The sequence below is a fragment of the Musa acuminata genome, chromosome BXJ3-4 (genome assembly GCF_036884655.1).
Source record: "Musa acuminata AAA Group cultivar baxijiao chromosome BXJ3-4, Cavendish_Baxijiao_AAA, whole genome shotgun sequence".
NCBI classification, from domain to species: domain Eukaryota; kingdom Viridiplantae; phylum Streptophyta; class Magnoliopsida; order Zingiberales; family Musaceae; genus Musa; species Musa acuminata.
This window is the reverse complement of record NC_088352.1, coordinates 27,970,001-27,982,330: the sequence shown is the minus strand read 5'-3', so window position 1 is coordinate 27,982,330 and position 12,330 is coordinate 27,970,001.

Genomic DNA, 12,330 nt, shown 5'->3' with positions numbered 1-12,330 from the left:
AATGTTTTCTCAGTGTCCTCAAATGTGTGATTGGATCCTGGAATGAATTATTATTGGGGCGTGACATGATCTGCCGTGAAGGTCGAGGGAATGGCGTGGCGTGCGACGATTTCGCCCTACGCCAACAACCTCCCGCCAGCCTCCTGTTACTTCTCCTCCTTTGACGACCTCCTCTCATGGGCCGACCTGCTATTACGACTTCCATCCACTAGTCATGGGCTGACCTCGAGCTCTCTTTTCACCCGGTGTCACAGTAGGAGGTCGAGCGCCCATTGCCTCTTCTTAGCCCTCATGGACTTCAACCCTCATGTGCATATTCTCTTGATGTCTTCATCATCTATACTCTAATTTCATTCAAATTATCCAAGAGTAATAACTATACATCGTGACGAGCATAATTTTTTAATCTCCTATTTGAATATGATTTACGAAGCTAAATCGATGGCTCTCTCAATTACCAGAAAAGATCCAAATATAAGGGGAACCTAATCCAATAACAAATCCTGCTCACAAATTATGATTGCGTCAAGATCATCTTATCCTCTAGACAATTCAAGCTTCAATTATTAGCTCTATCGTACCATTAATATCTTCATACAGAACTATAGTAGAGTATAGTCCAAGTTATAAACTACCCTAGCCAATTACTCTCATACTCGCATGCTTAGTCTCCTATTTAGTTTGATGAAAATAACACAAGAGGAAAGTACTATTATTGATTTTATATAAAATATAAAAGCTATTATCGATGACTTGGCTTTGATATGTCATTCTCTCAATGATGAGGAAGTTATTGTCCATACTCTCAATGGCCTAGGAGATGAATGCAAGGAATTGAAGGCAATAATTTGGGCATGAGACTCATAGATGATATTCAAAGAACTATATGACAAGTTGATTGATTATAAAATATATTTAAAACGCAAAGAAAGGATGATAGGATCAACGATCACAACTTAAGTCAGTCAAAAATCCAAAGAGTAATCAAAGCAACAAGAACTTCAACAAAGGACTAACTAAAATACCTATTAGACAAATAGGTATCACACAAATGTATCATACTCTGTTGCACCATCAACCTTTCAATCAAGGCGACAACTTCATCAACAATCAAGGTGGGAACTTCAATAACCATCAATAATTAAATAGTTTAATAATTAATTAAACTATTTAATTAATACTTGAATTAACCCTTAATTTAATTTAGGAAAATTTACGGTGCTATTTATAGGTGTCTTGCAATCCAATCATATGAGTGATGACTTGTGTGACATGATATGCATTCCTTTTACTTATTATATTATTTAACATTTTATCACTTTATATTACTTGTTGCATATATATATATATTGTGATTTCGATGGATTTGTGTAATGGGAATCGGATTGTGATGAGATCACGATAATGATATCGATTTTCCTTTAAACACAAACCATAAATAATCTCGGTCATAGGTTACTCGAGAGGAACATCGAGATAACTGGACAGATTGGTGTACTGTATACTCGTCTATATGATGGAAGCAATTGGTCTCATAGTTGCTCGTGTGAGGACACTAGGGATACAATGCAAATGCTCATTGGTGAATGAGTTTACTGATTGATCCGTTCACGGAATGCTAGATGGTTGATGATATCTTAAGTATGCTGATTATATGTCATGATTTTATCATGACATGTTGCTTGGATTTTTGAATCCAAGAGTTTTTATCAATATGACATATTGATAGGGGGAGTTTGTTTAAATTCCGGAAGTTAAGTTTAACTCCGTCATCAATTGGTTGTCATCATAAAAAAGAGGGAGATTGTTAAATCTCGTATTTTGATGATGAAACTAATTGATAATTGTGTTTATGTTTTAATCTATGTTTTAAGTGATGCAGGATGCTTCGATCAGGATGAGACAATTAAAGCTGGAAAAATCATGTTGGGCCGGAGGAACATGTCACAAGATTGGACGTCGGGCCGGTGGATCGGTCAACGTATCGATAGAAGGCTTTGGGCCGTGGATTTGAACATCGGGCCAAGAAGATCAGGTATTGAGCTAAGGATATCGGAGTTGTAGAGTCAACTGGCCGATTGGACAATAGGCCGTAGGAGAGGACGATGCGCGGAAGAATCGGATGAAGCGTCGAGGGACCAATGACATACTAGACAACTTAATTAATGCTTAGTATTAATTGTCTAGATCGAAGTTTGTTTTACATGTGCAGGATTAACTACGATGGCAATAAGATATGCAGCAGGTGTTGTGCCGGAGTCAAGACCAAGATCACGTTTGGAGTTCGAGAGTTCGACGGAAGCCCGGACGGTCGTCGGAGGTTCTGCGAGAACAAATCCGAGAAGTCCAGGAGCTTACCAAAGAAGCTCGTCGGAATTCACCAAGAGGATTATCGCAAGTCCAGGAGTTTGCCGGAAGTCCGCCGGAGTATCGTCGAGGGTTCATCGGATGTTCGCCGGAAGCTTACCGGAAGAAGCGATTGAGGCACCGGAACACGAGTTGTAGTATTAATGTCTTAAATATCATAGTTAGCATGAAGATTAAGTTAGGAATGGGAGGTGATCCCATTAACTTAATATGGGGCCAATTAGGCTCTTGACAGACCCAAATTGGGCTGAATGGATTAGCCTATTCGAACCCAGATTTCCTGGCCGGCGGTGGCACCACCCAGAAGCTCAGTCTCTGAGCTACCGCCTGAGCTCGGTCTCCGAGTGAAGTCAGGCGGTGGTACCACCCCTGTTAGGTGGTGGTACCGCCTGAGCTCGGTCTTCGAGTAGTGTCAGGCGATAGCACTGCCCAGTTCTGGCGGTGGTACCGCTAGGACCCTGGAAATCCGGGAGATGACACTTTTGAGCTTCAAATTAAAACTAGTTGGGGCCTATATAAACCCCACCCTTTCTTGCATGAAAGGGCACCGAAAGCTTGCATTTATTCTGAGAATTTGAGAGCTTAAAAGTGTTGTAAAAAGCTAGAATTTCTTCTCCCTCTTTTCTTCTAAGTTTTGATCGTTCAAGAGAGGAGTGGAAATCTGTAAGGGTTGTCTCCTAAGCCTGTCAAAAGGAGTAAAGCTGTAAAAGGGTGGTTGGCCTTTGCCTATTGAAGGAAGGTCTTTAGTGGACGTCGATGATCTCATCGGAGGAGGAAGCCAAAGGCTGATGTAGGTCAAGATTGACCAAACCACTCTAAATCTTGGTTTGCATTTACATTATATTCTCTATTTTAACTGCAAACTGCCTTCGTTGCTTTACTTCTACTATACTTTTGTTTAATCTTAAGTTGAAGAACTTTCCAAAACGGTTTTCATCGAAAACGCTTTCGTCGAACAAACGTCGTTTTAAACCAACGAAAGTTTTCCGCTACACTAATTCACCCCAACCCCCCCCCCCCCCTCTTAGTGCTTTTGATCCTAACATGTTGAGTTGGTCGAGTCCCTCGAGAACTTGCCTACGACATAGAGATATCACCAGTGACCTGAGGACGTGGTATACTTGGTCGAGTCCCTCAGGTCATATTATCGAATCAGACTCATCCTGTAATGATGGTGATGACTTAACCAAACATCATGGTTAGTCGAGTCCCTCGATGCCATGATGGTTCGAAGGTCGAATAAGATGAGAATCACAAGGAGTTATGATTGACAAGAGTTGATGACTTAATATCCTGTAATGATGGTGATGGCTTAACCATACATCATGGTTGGTCGAGTCCCTTGATGCCATGATGGTTAAAGGCCGAACAGGATGAGAATCACAAAGAGTTGTGATCGACAAGAGTTGCCTATCTTTTCGGGCTTAGCGTGATTGGTCGAGTCTCTTGAGGTTATGTTGAGACATCGATTGGATCCCGATCTCTACTAGAGATCCACCGAAGATCTTTGATTCACATACCGGAGGGAGTTATGTATTTCGTGAGAAAATAGTGGGAGTATATTAATATAGAAGATTATATCTTAGTTGTTTACTTTTTGCGAAGTCTACATGTTATTTACTTCTATTATATATTTATTTTTTTAAAAATATCGCTTTCAAATCTCTTATGTGGTATACTTGATGTCAATTGCCTCATTGGTTTAAATTATATGGATTGGCTCTGCAACCTAAGAATCGTTCTCACGGTAGAGTAAATCACGTACGTCTTTGATACTATAATACCTACGCACGAGGAAAGGGTAAGCAAGGATGAGATAGCTTGCTATATAAAGTACATAGATGATTTCACTCTTGCTTAGTGTTACATGTTGGGCTCCATGACTCCTGAGTTACAGAGACAATATGAAAAGATGAATGTCAGATCCATTTTCCGGCATGTCCATAAATTATTTTAGGAACAGGGAAGGACTCAATGATATGAGATATTAAAGACTCTCTTATGCGCTAGGATGACTGAGGAGACATCGGTTCAGAACCATGTCCTAAAGATGATTGAGTGGATAAAGAAACTCACAAGTTTGAGAATGGTCCTAAAGGATAATCTATGTGTGGATCTTGTGCTTCAATCCCTACTAGATTCTTTTTTTTAATTTATAATGAATTTTAATATGAACAAGCTTGAGGTGACTCTCCTCGAGCTCATCAATATGAGGGAGATAGAGAGCACTATCAAGAAAGAGAAGCCAGTTCTCTATACAGGTGAGATTAGAAAGAAAAGGAAGATAGAAAAGTCTCTTAAGAATGGCAAGGGCAAGGGCAAATCAGTAAAACAAAGGTTGCTAAGAGGGACATGGTGAAGGACAAAGGCCAATGCTTCTGCTGCGGCATAGATAAGTATTAAAAGAGGAACTACAAAGATTACATTACAAAGAGGGTGAAATAGAAGTTTGGAGAAGCTTTAAGTACATTCATGATCAATCTCCATTTGTCAAATCCTTATGATAACACATGGGTATTGGATACCGATGGTGTTTATCACATATGCAATTCGTTATAGGTTTTGGCAAGACTTAGGAGATTGGCGAAAGGCGAGATGAACCTCAAGATAGACAATGGAGCAAAAATTATTGTAATGGCTATTGGCGAGGTCAGCCTACATCTGCTTGGTGGACCTTTTATTGCATTGGATGCATGCTATTTTGTTCCTTCTATTATCAAAAATATTATTTTCATTTCATATTTGACAGTTAGTAGATATAAATTAGTTTTTGAGAACAATGGTTGTTCAATATTATCAGATGATAAGATCATCACAAGAGGAATATTACATAATGGCTTGTTTATACTAGACATTGCTCCATATATCATGAATGTAAGTGTGTCCAAGAGGAAACGAGATGAGGTGAATAGTGCATACCTGTGGCATTGTCCTAAATCCATTCGACTATGAGTCATATGCAACTTGCGAGCCTTGCCTTCGTGGAAAACTGATGAACTCTCCATTTAGTGGAACTGGAGAGAGAGTCATTAAGTTGTTGGAACTCATATATAGTGATATATGCAGTCCCATGTCAGCTCAGGCCATAGGTGGTTACTCTTACTTTATTACTTTTACTATCGATTTTTTTAGGTACGGACATATATACTTGATGAAGTATAAGTCTGAAGCCTTCGAGAAATTCAAGAAGTATAAGAATAAAGTAGAGAACTAAATCGGAAAGAGTATTAAGACTCTTCGATCAAATTGAAGAGGTGAGTACTTGAGTATAGAGTTCACCTACTTCTTTAAGGACCATAGGATTCAATCCTAATAGACATCTTCTTATATATCTCAACTTAATGATGTATCAAAAAGGAGGAATCACACGCTATTAGACATGGTGTAGTCTATGATGAGTTTCGTTGACCTACTCATCTCATTCTGGGAATACACCCTAGAGTTCACAGCTTACCTTCTGAATAGAGTTCCCATTAAGTCAGTAATGTCTACACCAAATGAGATATTGAAAGGGAAGAAGCATGATCTTAAGGTTGTTAAGATTTGGGGCTGCTCTTCCCACGTTAAGAGACATAACTCCTATAAGTTGGAATCTAGGACCGAGCGGTATAAGTTCGTGGAATATCATAAGAAAACTTATGGATATTATTTCTGTCACCCCGAAGATTAAAATGTTTTTGTAGCCAAGAGAGCAGTATTCCTTGAGAAATGAACACATCCTTAGTGGAGACAGTAGGAGAATGATAGAGTTGAGCGAGATTGAAGAACCTAGCTCATGCACTATTCTACGGCCCAAGCCTGTTCAGGTACCTAGCACACAAGTTTTGACTTTATGTATATCCGATAGAGTACCCCATCCTCCTGAGAGATATGTGGGACATATTAGAGAAGAGGATATTAAGGATATTGATCCTCAAACCTACAAGGAGGCTATTATGAGTATAGATTCCGGGAAGTGGTAAGAAGCCATGAATTCTGAGATGGATTCCATGTACTTCAACAAAGTTTGGAACCTAGTTGATGCACTATGGGTATCATACCCGTTGGTTGCAAGTGGATCTTTAAAAAGAAGATCGGAGTAGATGGAAAGATAGAAACCTATAAAGTGAGGGTAGTGGCTAAGGGGTATCGTTAAAGGTAAGTTTTTGACTATAACGAAACCTTCTCACCTGTAGACATGCTAAAATCTATCTGAATTCTATTGGCTATTAGAGCATACTATGATTATGAGATCTAGCAGATGGATGTGAAAATCGCATTCCTCAATGACAACCTCGAGGAGGAGGTGTATATGATACAACTTGAGGGATTCGTGTCTAAAGAAAGTCTAGAGAAGGTGTGCATATTACTTAGGTCTTATATGTGGCACTCAGATCTTATGACTTCGTTAATAATGAAGATAACCATTGGTGCTATATGTGGATGCAATCTTAATCATTGTGAATGATGTATGAATGTTCTTTATAATAAAGGCTTGGCTATCTAGATATTTCTCCATGAAGGACTTAGGAGAAGCATCCTATATCTTCGGGATTCGGATCTATAAAGATAGATCTAAGATGATGCTTGGCTTGTCTCAATCTAAGTACATAAACACCATTGTCAAAAGGTTTGGCATGAAAATTTTAAGAGATGTCTCATACCGATGAGACATGAGATATACCTTTTTGGGAGTATGATTCCAAAGACTCCTGAAGAAAGGGCAAACATAGATAGAATACTATATGCCTCAATGATAGGGTCTATCATGTATGCTATGCTATGTACCAGACTTGATATAATGCAAATGCATGCTCTGAGTGTCACGAACATATATCAAACAGATCCAAGCATAGAGCACTAGAAAGTAGTAAAGTGTATCCTTAAGTACTTGAGAAGGACTAAGGATCTTTTACTAGTATATGAAGGTAGTAGATATTAGGATCAAGAGCGGTACTAAGAGGGGGGGGGGGTGAATTAGTGCAATAGATAAAATTTTGATTTTGAAAAACTTTCATACGTTCGATGAAAACCGATCTCGGAAGATAACTTGAAAGCGTATTCGTAAGCGTAGTAGAAGTAAAGCAAGTAAAGTAGTTTGCAGTGAAGGTAAATAACAATAATAGAAATACGGTCTTTCTTAAATGGCCTCGACATCCACAATGGTCTTTCTTCAATAGGCAAAGACCAACCACCTTCTTACACACCTCTTCTCTTTTTCATATGTTTAGAAGACAATCTTTTACAAGCACTCACTCCTCCCTAAACATAATTCTAAACTTAGAACTAGAGGAGAAAATCTCTCAAGTGATTACTATAACGTTTTCCCACTTTTAAGCTCTTTGTGCTTATGTGTGTTAACTAGAGATGAGAGGGATATTTATAGGCCTCAAGTGGATTCAAACTTGGAGCCTAAAAGTATCTCATCCTTGGTTTTCAGGTACTAGTGGTACCACCGCCTATGTTGGGCGGTACCACTGCCTACAACACTGACACTGGGCGGTACCACCACCCAATCTAGCAGTCAATTACGCCTAAAACCTACTTCGATCTAGACAATTATTACAAAGCTAATCAAATGTTGTCCGGCATGTCATTGGTTCATCGATACTTCATCCGATTTTTCGATGCATCGTCCTCTTTTGCGACCTATTCCCCAATCGGCCAATTGACCTTCGTAACTCCGATTTCCTTAGTGTAATTTCCACTTTTCTTAGTCTGATGCCTGAACCTATGGCCTGAAGCCTTCTACCGATACGTCAATCAATCCTCCGGCTCGATGTCCAATTTTCTGATATGTTCTACTCCGGCCCAACATAATTCTTCCTACTTTAATTGTGTCTCCCTGATTGAAGCATCCTACGTCACTCAAAATGTAGATCATATAAACATTATCAATTGGTTTCATCATCAAAATATAAGATTCAATAATCTTTCATTTTTTTATAATGACAACTAATTGATGATGGAGTTAACCTTAACTCCCCCTATCAATATGCCATATTGATAGAACCTTGAATTCAAATTGAATTCAAGTCAAAGCAATCATGATTCATATCATATGCAATACATCATATACATCATAATAATAAAATCATTAGTATTGCATGCATCATATGCATGATCATTATCATAAATATCATCATGGTATCAAAATATCAAAGTATATTATATCCTACCATGTATGATTCAACTCATCATCACATCTTCTCCCCCTTTGTCATCAACAAAAAGGAGAAGTGCATCTAGCAAGTTTTTGAGATATAATTTTAAATCATTGCATTTATCATCATGCAAGCTAGTAAGTTTTTTTTTTTACAAAATTTTTACCCTTTTTGATATATGCAAGATAGCAAGTTTTTTTGCATCTACTTGAAACGTGCAAGCTAGCATTTTTTTTATTCTAGTAATTCTTTCTCCATGCAATTTGCAAGCTAGCAAAATTTGCTCCCTCTATGTCATTGTCCAATAGAAGGGAAGAATATAATATTCTATTTTTTTTAGTAAATAATGAAAAAAACACATGAGTTCAAAAATAAGATCTTGATTCATAGAAAAATCTAATGTATCAAATATCAAGAAATCAAGATCATAATTTGGATAAAGAAAATAAATCTTAACCCATAAAGTGTTCTTGTAAGAAATGCCAAGTCATCATCATTATCACGTTGGGCATGATACTAAATCAATAAATTTTTAAATCAATATTACTTGGGTATGCATGATACTGAAACATGATTTCAAGTCTTCAATATATAACATGCATAACTTCAAACAATTACTTTTCATCCTTGCTTCATGCATGATACCAAAAATAAATCAATCAGAGAATATAATATATGATACCAAGACATTAAAATTTTCAAGCTTTTATCACTTTATGCATTAAATCAACATTTTGATCATGATACCAAACATTCATCATTTCTCTCGTGATACTAAAGCATTCATGATACCAAACACTAAATTAATTTTTTTAAGAATTTATCACTTCATGATTGTTAGTACCAATCATTCATCATTTATTTTCTCCCCTTTTGTCATAGGCAAAAAGGAGAATCATTTAACAATGCAAGTGTTTGAAAGTATATCAAGTAAGTTTTACACCAATTTATCCAAGCTAGCAAAACTATCTCCCTTAATGTGCAAAACTTTTCTCATTACATCATTTTTCAAATCATCATATGAAATATATCAAGAAAAATTAACTTGGTGATGAGGTATACAATTTCATGAAGACAAATTATGAATATCAAGAGAAAATTATGATTATTTTGGATAGCAAAAAGAAGAAAGATATTAAACAATCTTGATTCATAAGAATCTCAAGTTGTCAAGATCATGATTTATATATTAATGAAAGATCTCAAGTTATAATTCAAAAAATCATGATTCATAAAAAAAATCTCCTCTTATAAGAGATTTTGATTCATAAAAGATTTCAAGCTATAATTCTGAGGAATAAAAATCACGATATAGGTAAAAAATCATTCAAATTCAAATAATCAAAATCACTTTCAAGAAATTTAAAATATAAATAGATTCATTAATCTCTTTTTGAAAAATCGATAAGAGAGTGATATAGAAATTTTTAAAATGCATTCCCATTTTAGTTGTTTCAATTTATGAGGTTTGATTTCTTACGAGCATGCCTAAGTTTTTTACACCAAATCAAAACATGCACCAACATTTAAAACGGAAAAAGAACTTTCATTATGGCAAAGATCGATAAGCCATTAATCACAATAATCATCATGCATAATTTTAAAATATAAACTCATTATGCATAATCATCAAACATGATTTCATAAAGCATTTTCAATCAAAATCGAAAATCACCAATTTAGATACACATTATTTTTTCTTAAAAATATACATAGGATTAATCATTAGATTTAAATCTAACATTTTGTTGTATTTTCATAAAACATGTGATTGTCATTATCATTTTTAAATTACTAGCATGATCCCAATATTTTTTTATTTTTATTACATCATTAAACATGTAATTTAAAAATATATATATATAATTTTTCTAAACTAAATTAAAAGCAACTCATGAAAAGCATCAAGTAATTTTAAAGTAAACTAAGGGGATTTTGATTACCTTGTTATCGAAAACCGTTAAGGCATAGTTTGTTACCTCGCCTTTGTTGGTTTTTTCTTCATCTTAAGATGAACTCAATTCGTCCCAAACCATCTTGAGTGTTTTCTTTTTCTTTTGTAGTTCTTCTTTTTAGGTTCATTTTTGTTCTTTGATTCCTGTTTTAAGAATTTTTTAAGCTTTATTGTGAGGAGTTCAAGATCATCATCATCATCATCACTTGAGTTATCACTCAAGTGGTATTCTATTATTCGAAGTGTCAAATCTTTCTTGTTCTTTGGGAGGTAGTTCTCATGTTGATCATGTGCCAGACAACTCATTTCGTAGGTCATCAACGACCAAATCAGTTCTTCAATGAGAAAATGATTTAAGTCCTTTGATTCTTGTATTGCCATGATTTTAGGATCCCAACTTTTTGTAAGAGATTTTAATATCTTGTTAACAAGTTCAAAATTCAAAAATTTTTTACCAAGAGCTTTTAAACTATTAACGACATCCGTAAAACAAGTGTACATGTCAATAATAGTTTCGCTTAGCTTCATACGGAATAACTCAAAATCATGCATTAAAAGATTAATTTTAAAATCTTTTACCCTACTTGTGCCTTAGTGTGTGATTTCGAGTGTGTGCCAAATATCAAAAGTCATTTTACAAATAGACACTCGATTGAACTCATTTTTATCTAAAGCGCAAAATAAGGCATTCATAGCCTTGGCATTTAAATAGAAAGTCTTCTTCTCCAACTTATTCCAATCATTCATGGGAAGAGAAGACTTTTAAAAACCAAATTTGAGTATATTCCATAAATCGAGATTCAACAAAAGCAAAAAAAACTCTCATTCGAGTTTTCCAATATGTGTAGTTCGTCCCATTAAACATAGGAGGACGAATGATAAAGTGACCCTCTTGAAAGCCAAAAAGAGTCATTTCTCTAGGGTATTAATCCAAAGGAGAAAGAATATGGCTTTGATACCAACTGCAATGATCAAGAGCAGCACTAAAAGAAGGGGGGTGAATTAGTGCAGTAGATAAAATTACGATTTTGAAAAACTTTCGTACGTTCGATGAAAACCGATCTCAAAAGATAACTTGCAAGCGTATTCGTAAGCATAGTGGAAGTAAAGCAAGTAAGGCGGTTTGTAATGAAGGTAAATAGTAAGAATAGAAATACAAACCAAGTTTTATAGTGGTTCGATCGTCGTGACCTACATCCGCTCCCGATTCCTCGTCCGTCGAGGCCACCGGCATCCACTAATGGTCTTCCTTCAATAGGTGAAGACCAACCACCTTCTTACACCTCTCTTCTCCTTTTCACAGGTTTAGGAGACAACATTTTACAAGCACTCACTCCTCCCTAAATAGAATTCTAAACTTAAAACTGGAGGAGGGAATCCCTCAAGTGATTGCTACAATGTTTTCCCACTTTTAAGCTCTCTGTGTTTGTGTCAAGTGAATTCAAACTTGGAGCTAAAAAGTGTCTCATCCCTAATTTTCGGGAGACCGACAGTACCATCGCTTGTGTTGGGCGGTACCACCGCCTATAGCACTGACACTGGGTGGTACCACTGCCTAGACTGACGGTACCATTGCCTGACACAGTCTTGGAGACTATGCCACGATGGTTCCACCTGTTGGATCATTGTTTGAGCCTTCCACTTGGCCCAACACAACCTAAACTTGGGCCCAACTGGCCCCTAATTGAGTTGGCTCAATTCTAACCCAGTTACACCTAAAACCTACTTCGATCTAGACAATTATTATAAAGCTAATCAAATGTTGTCTGGTATATCATTGGTTCATTAACGCTTCTTCCGATTCTTCGACGCATCGTCCTCTCTTGCGGCCTATTACCCAATCGACCAGTTGACCTTCGCAACTCT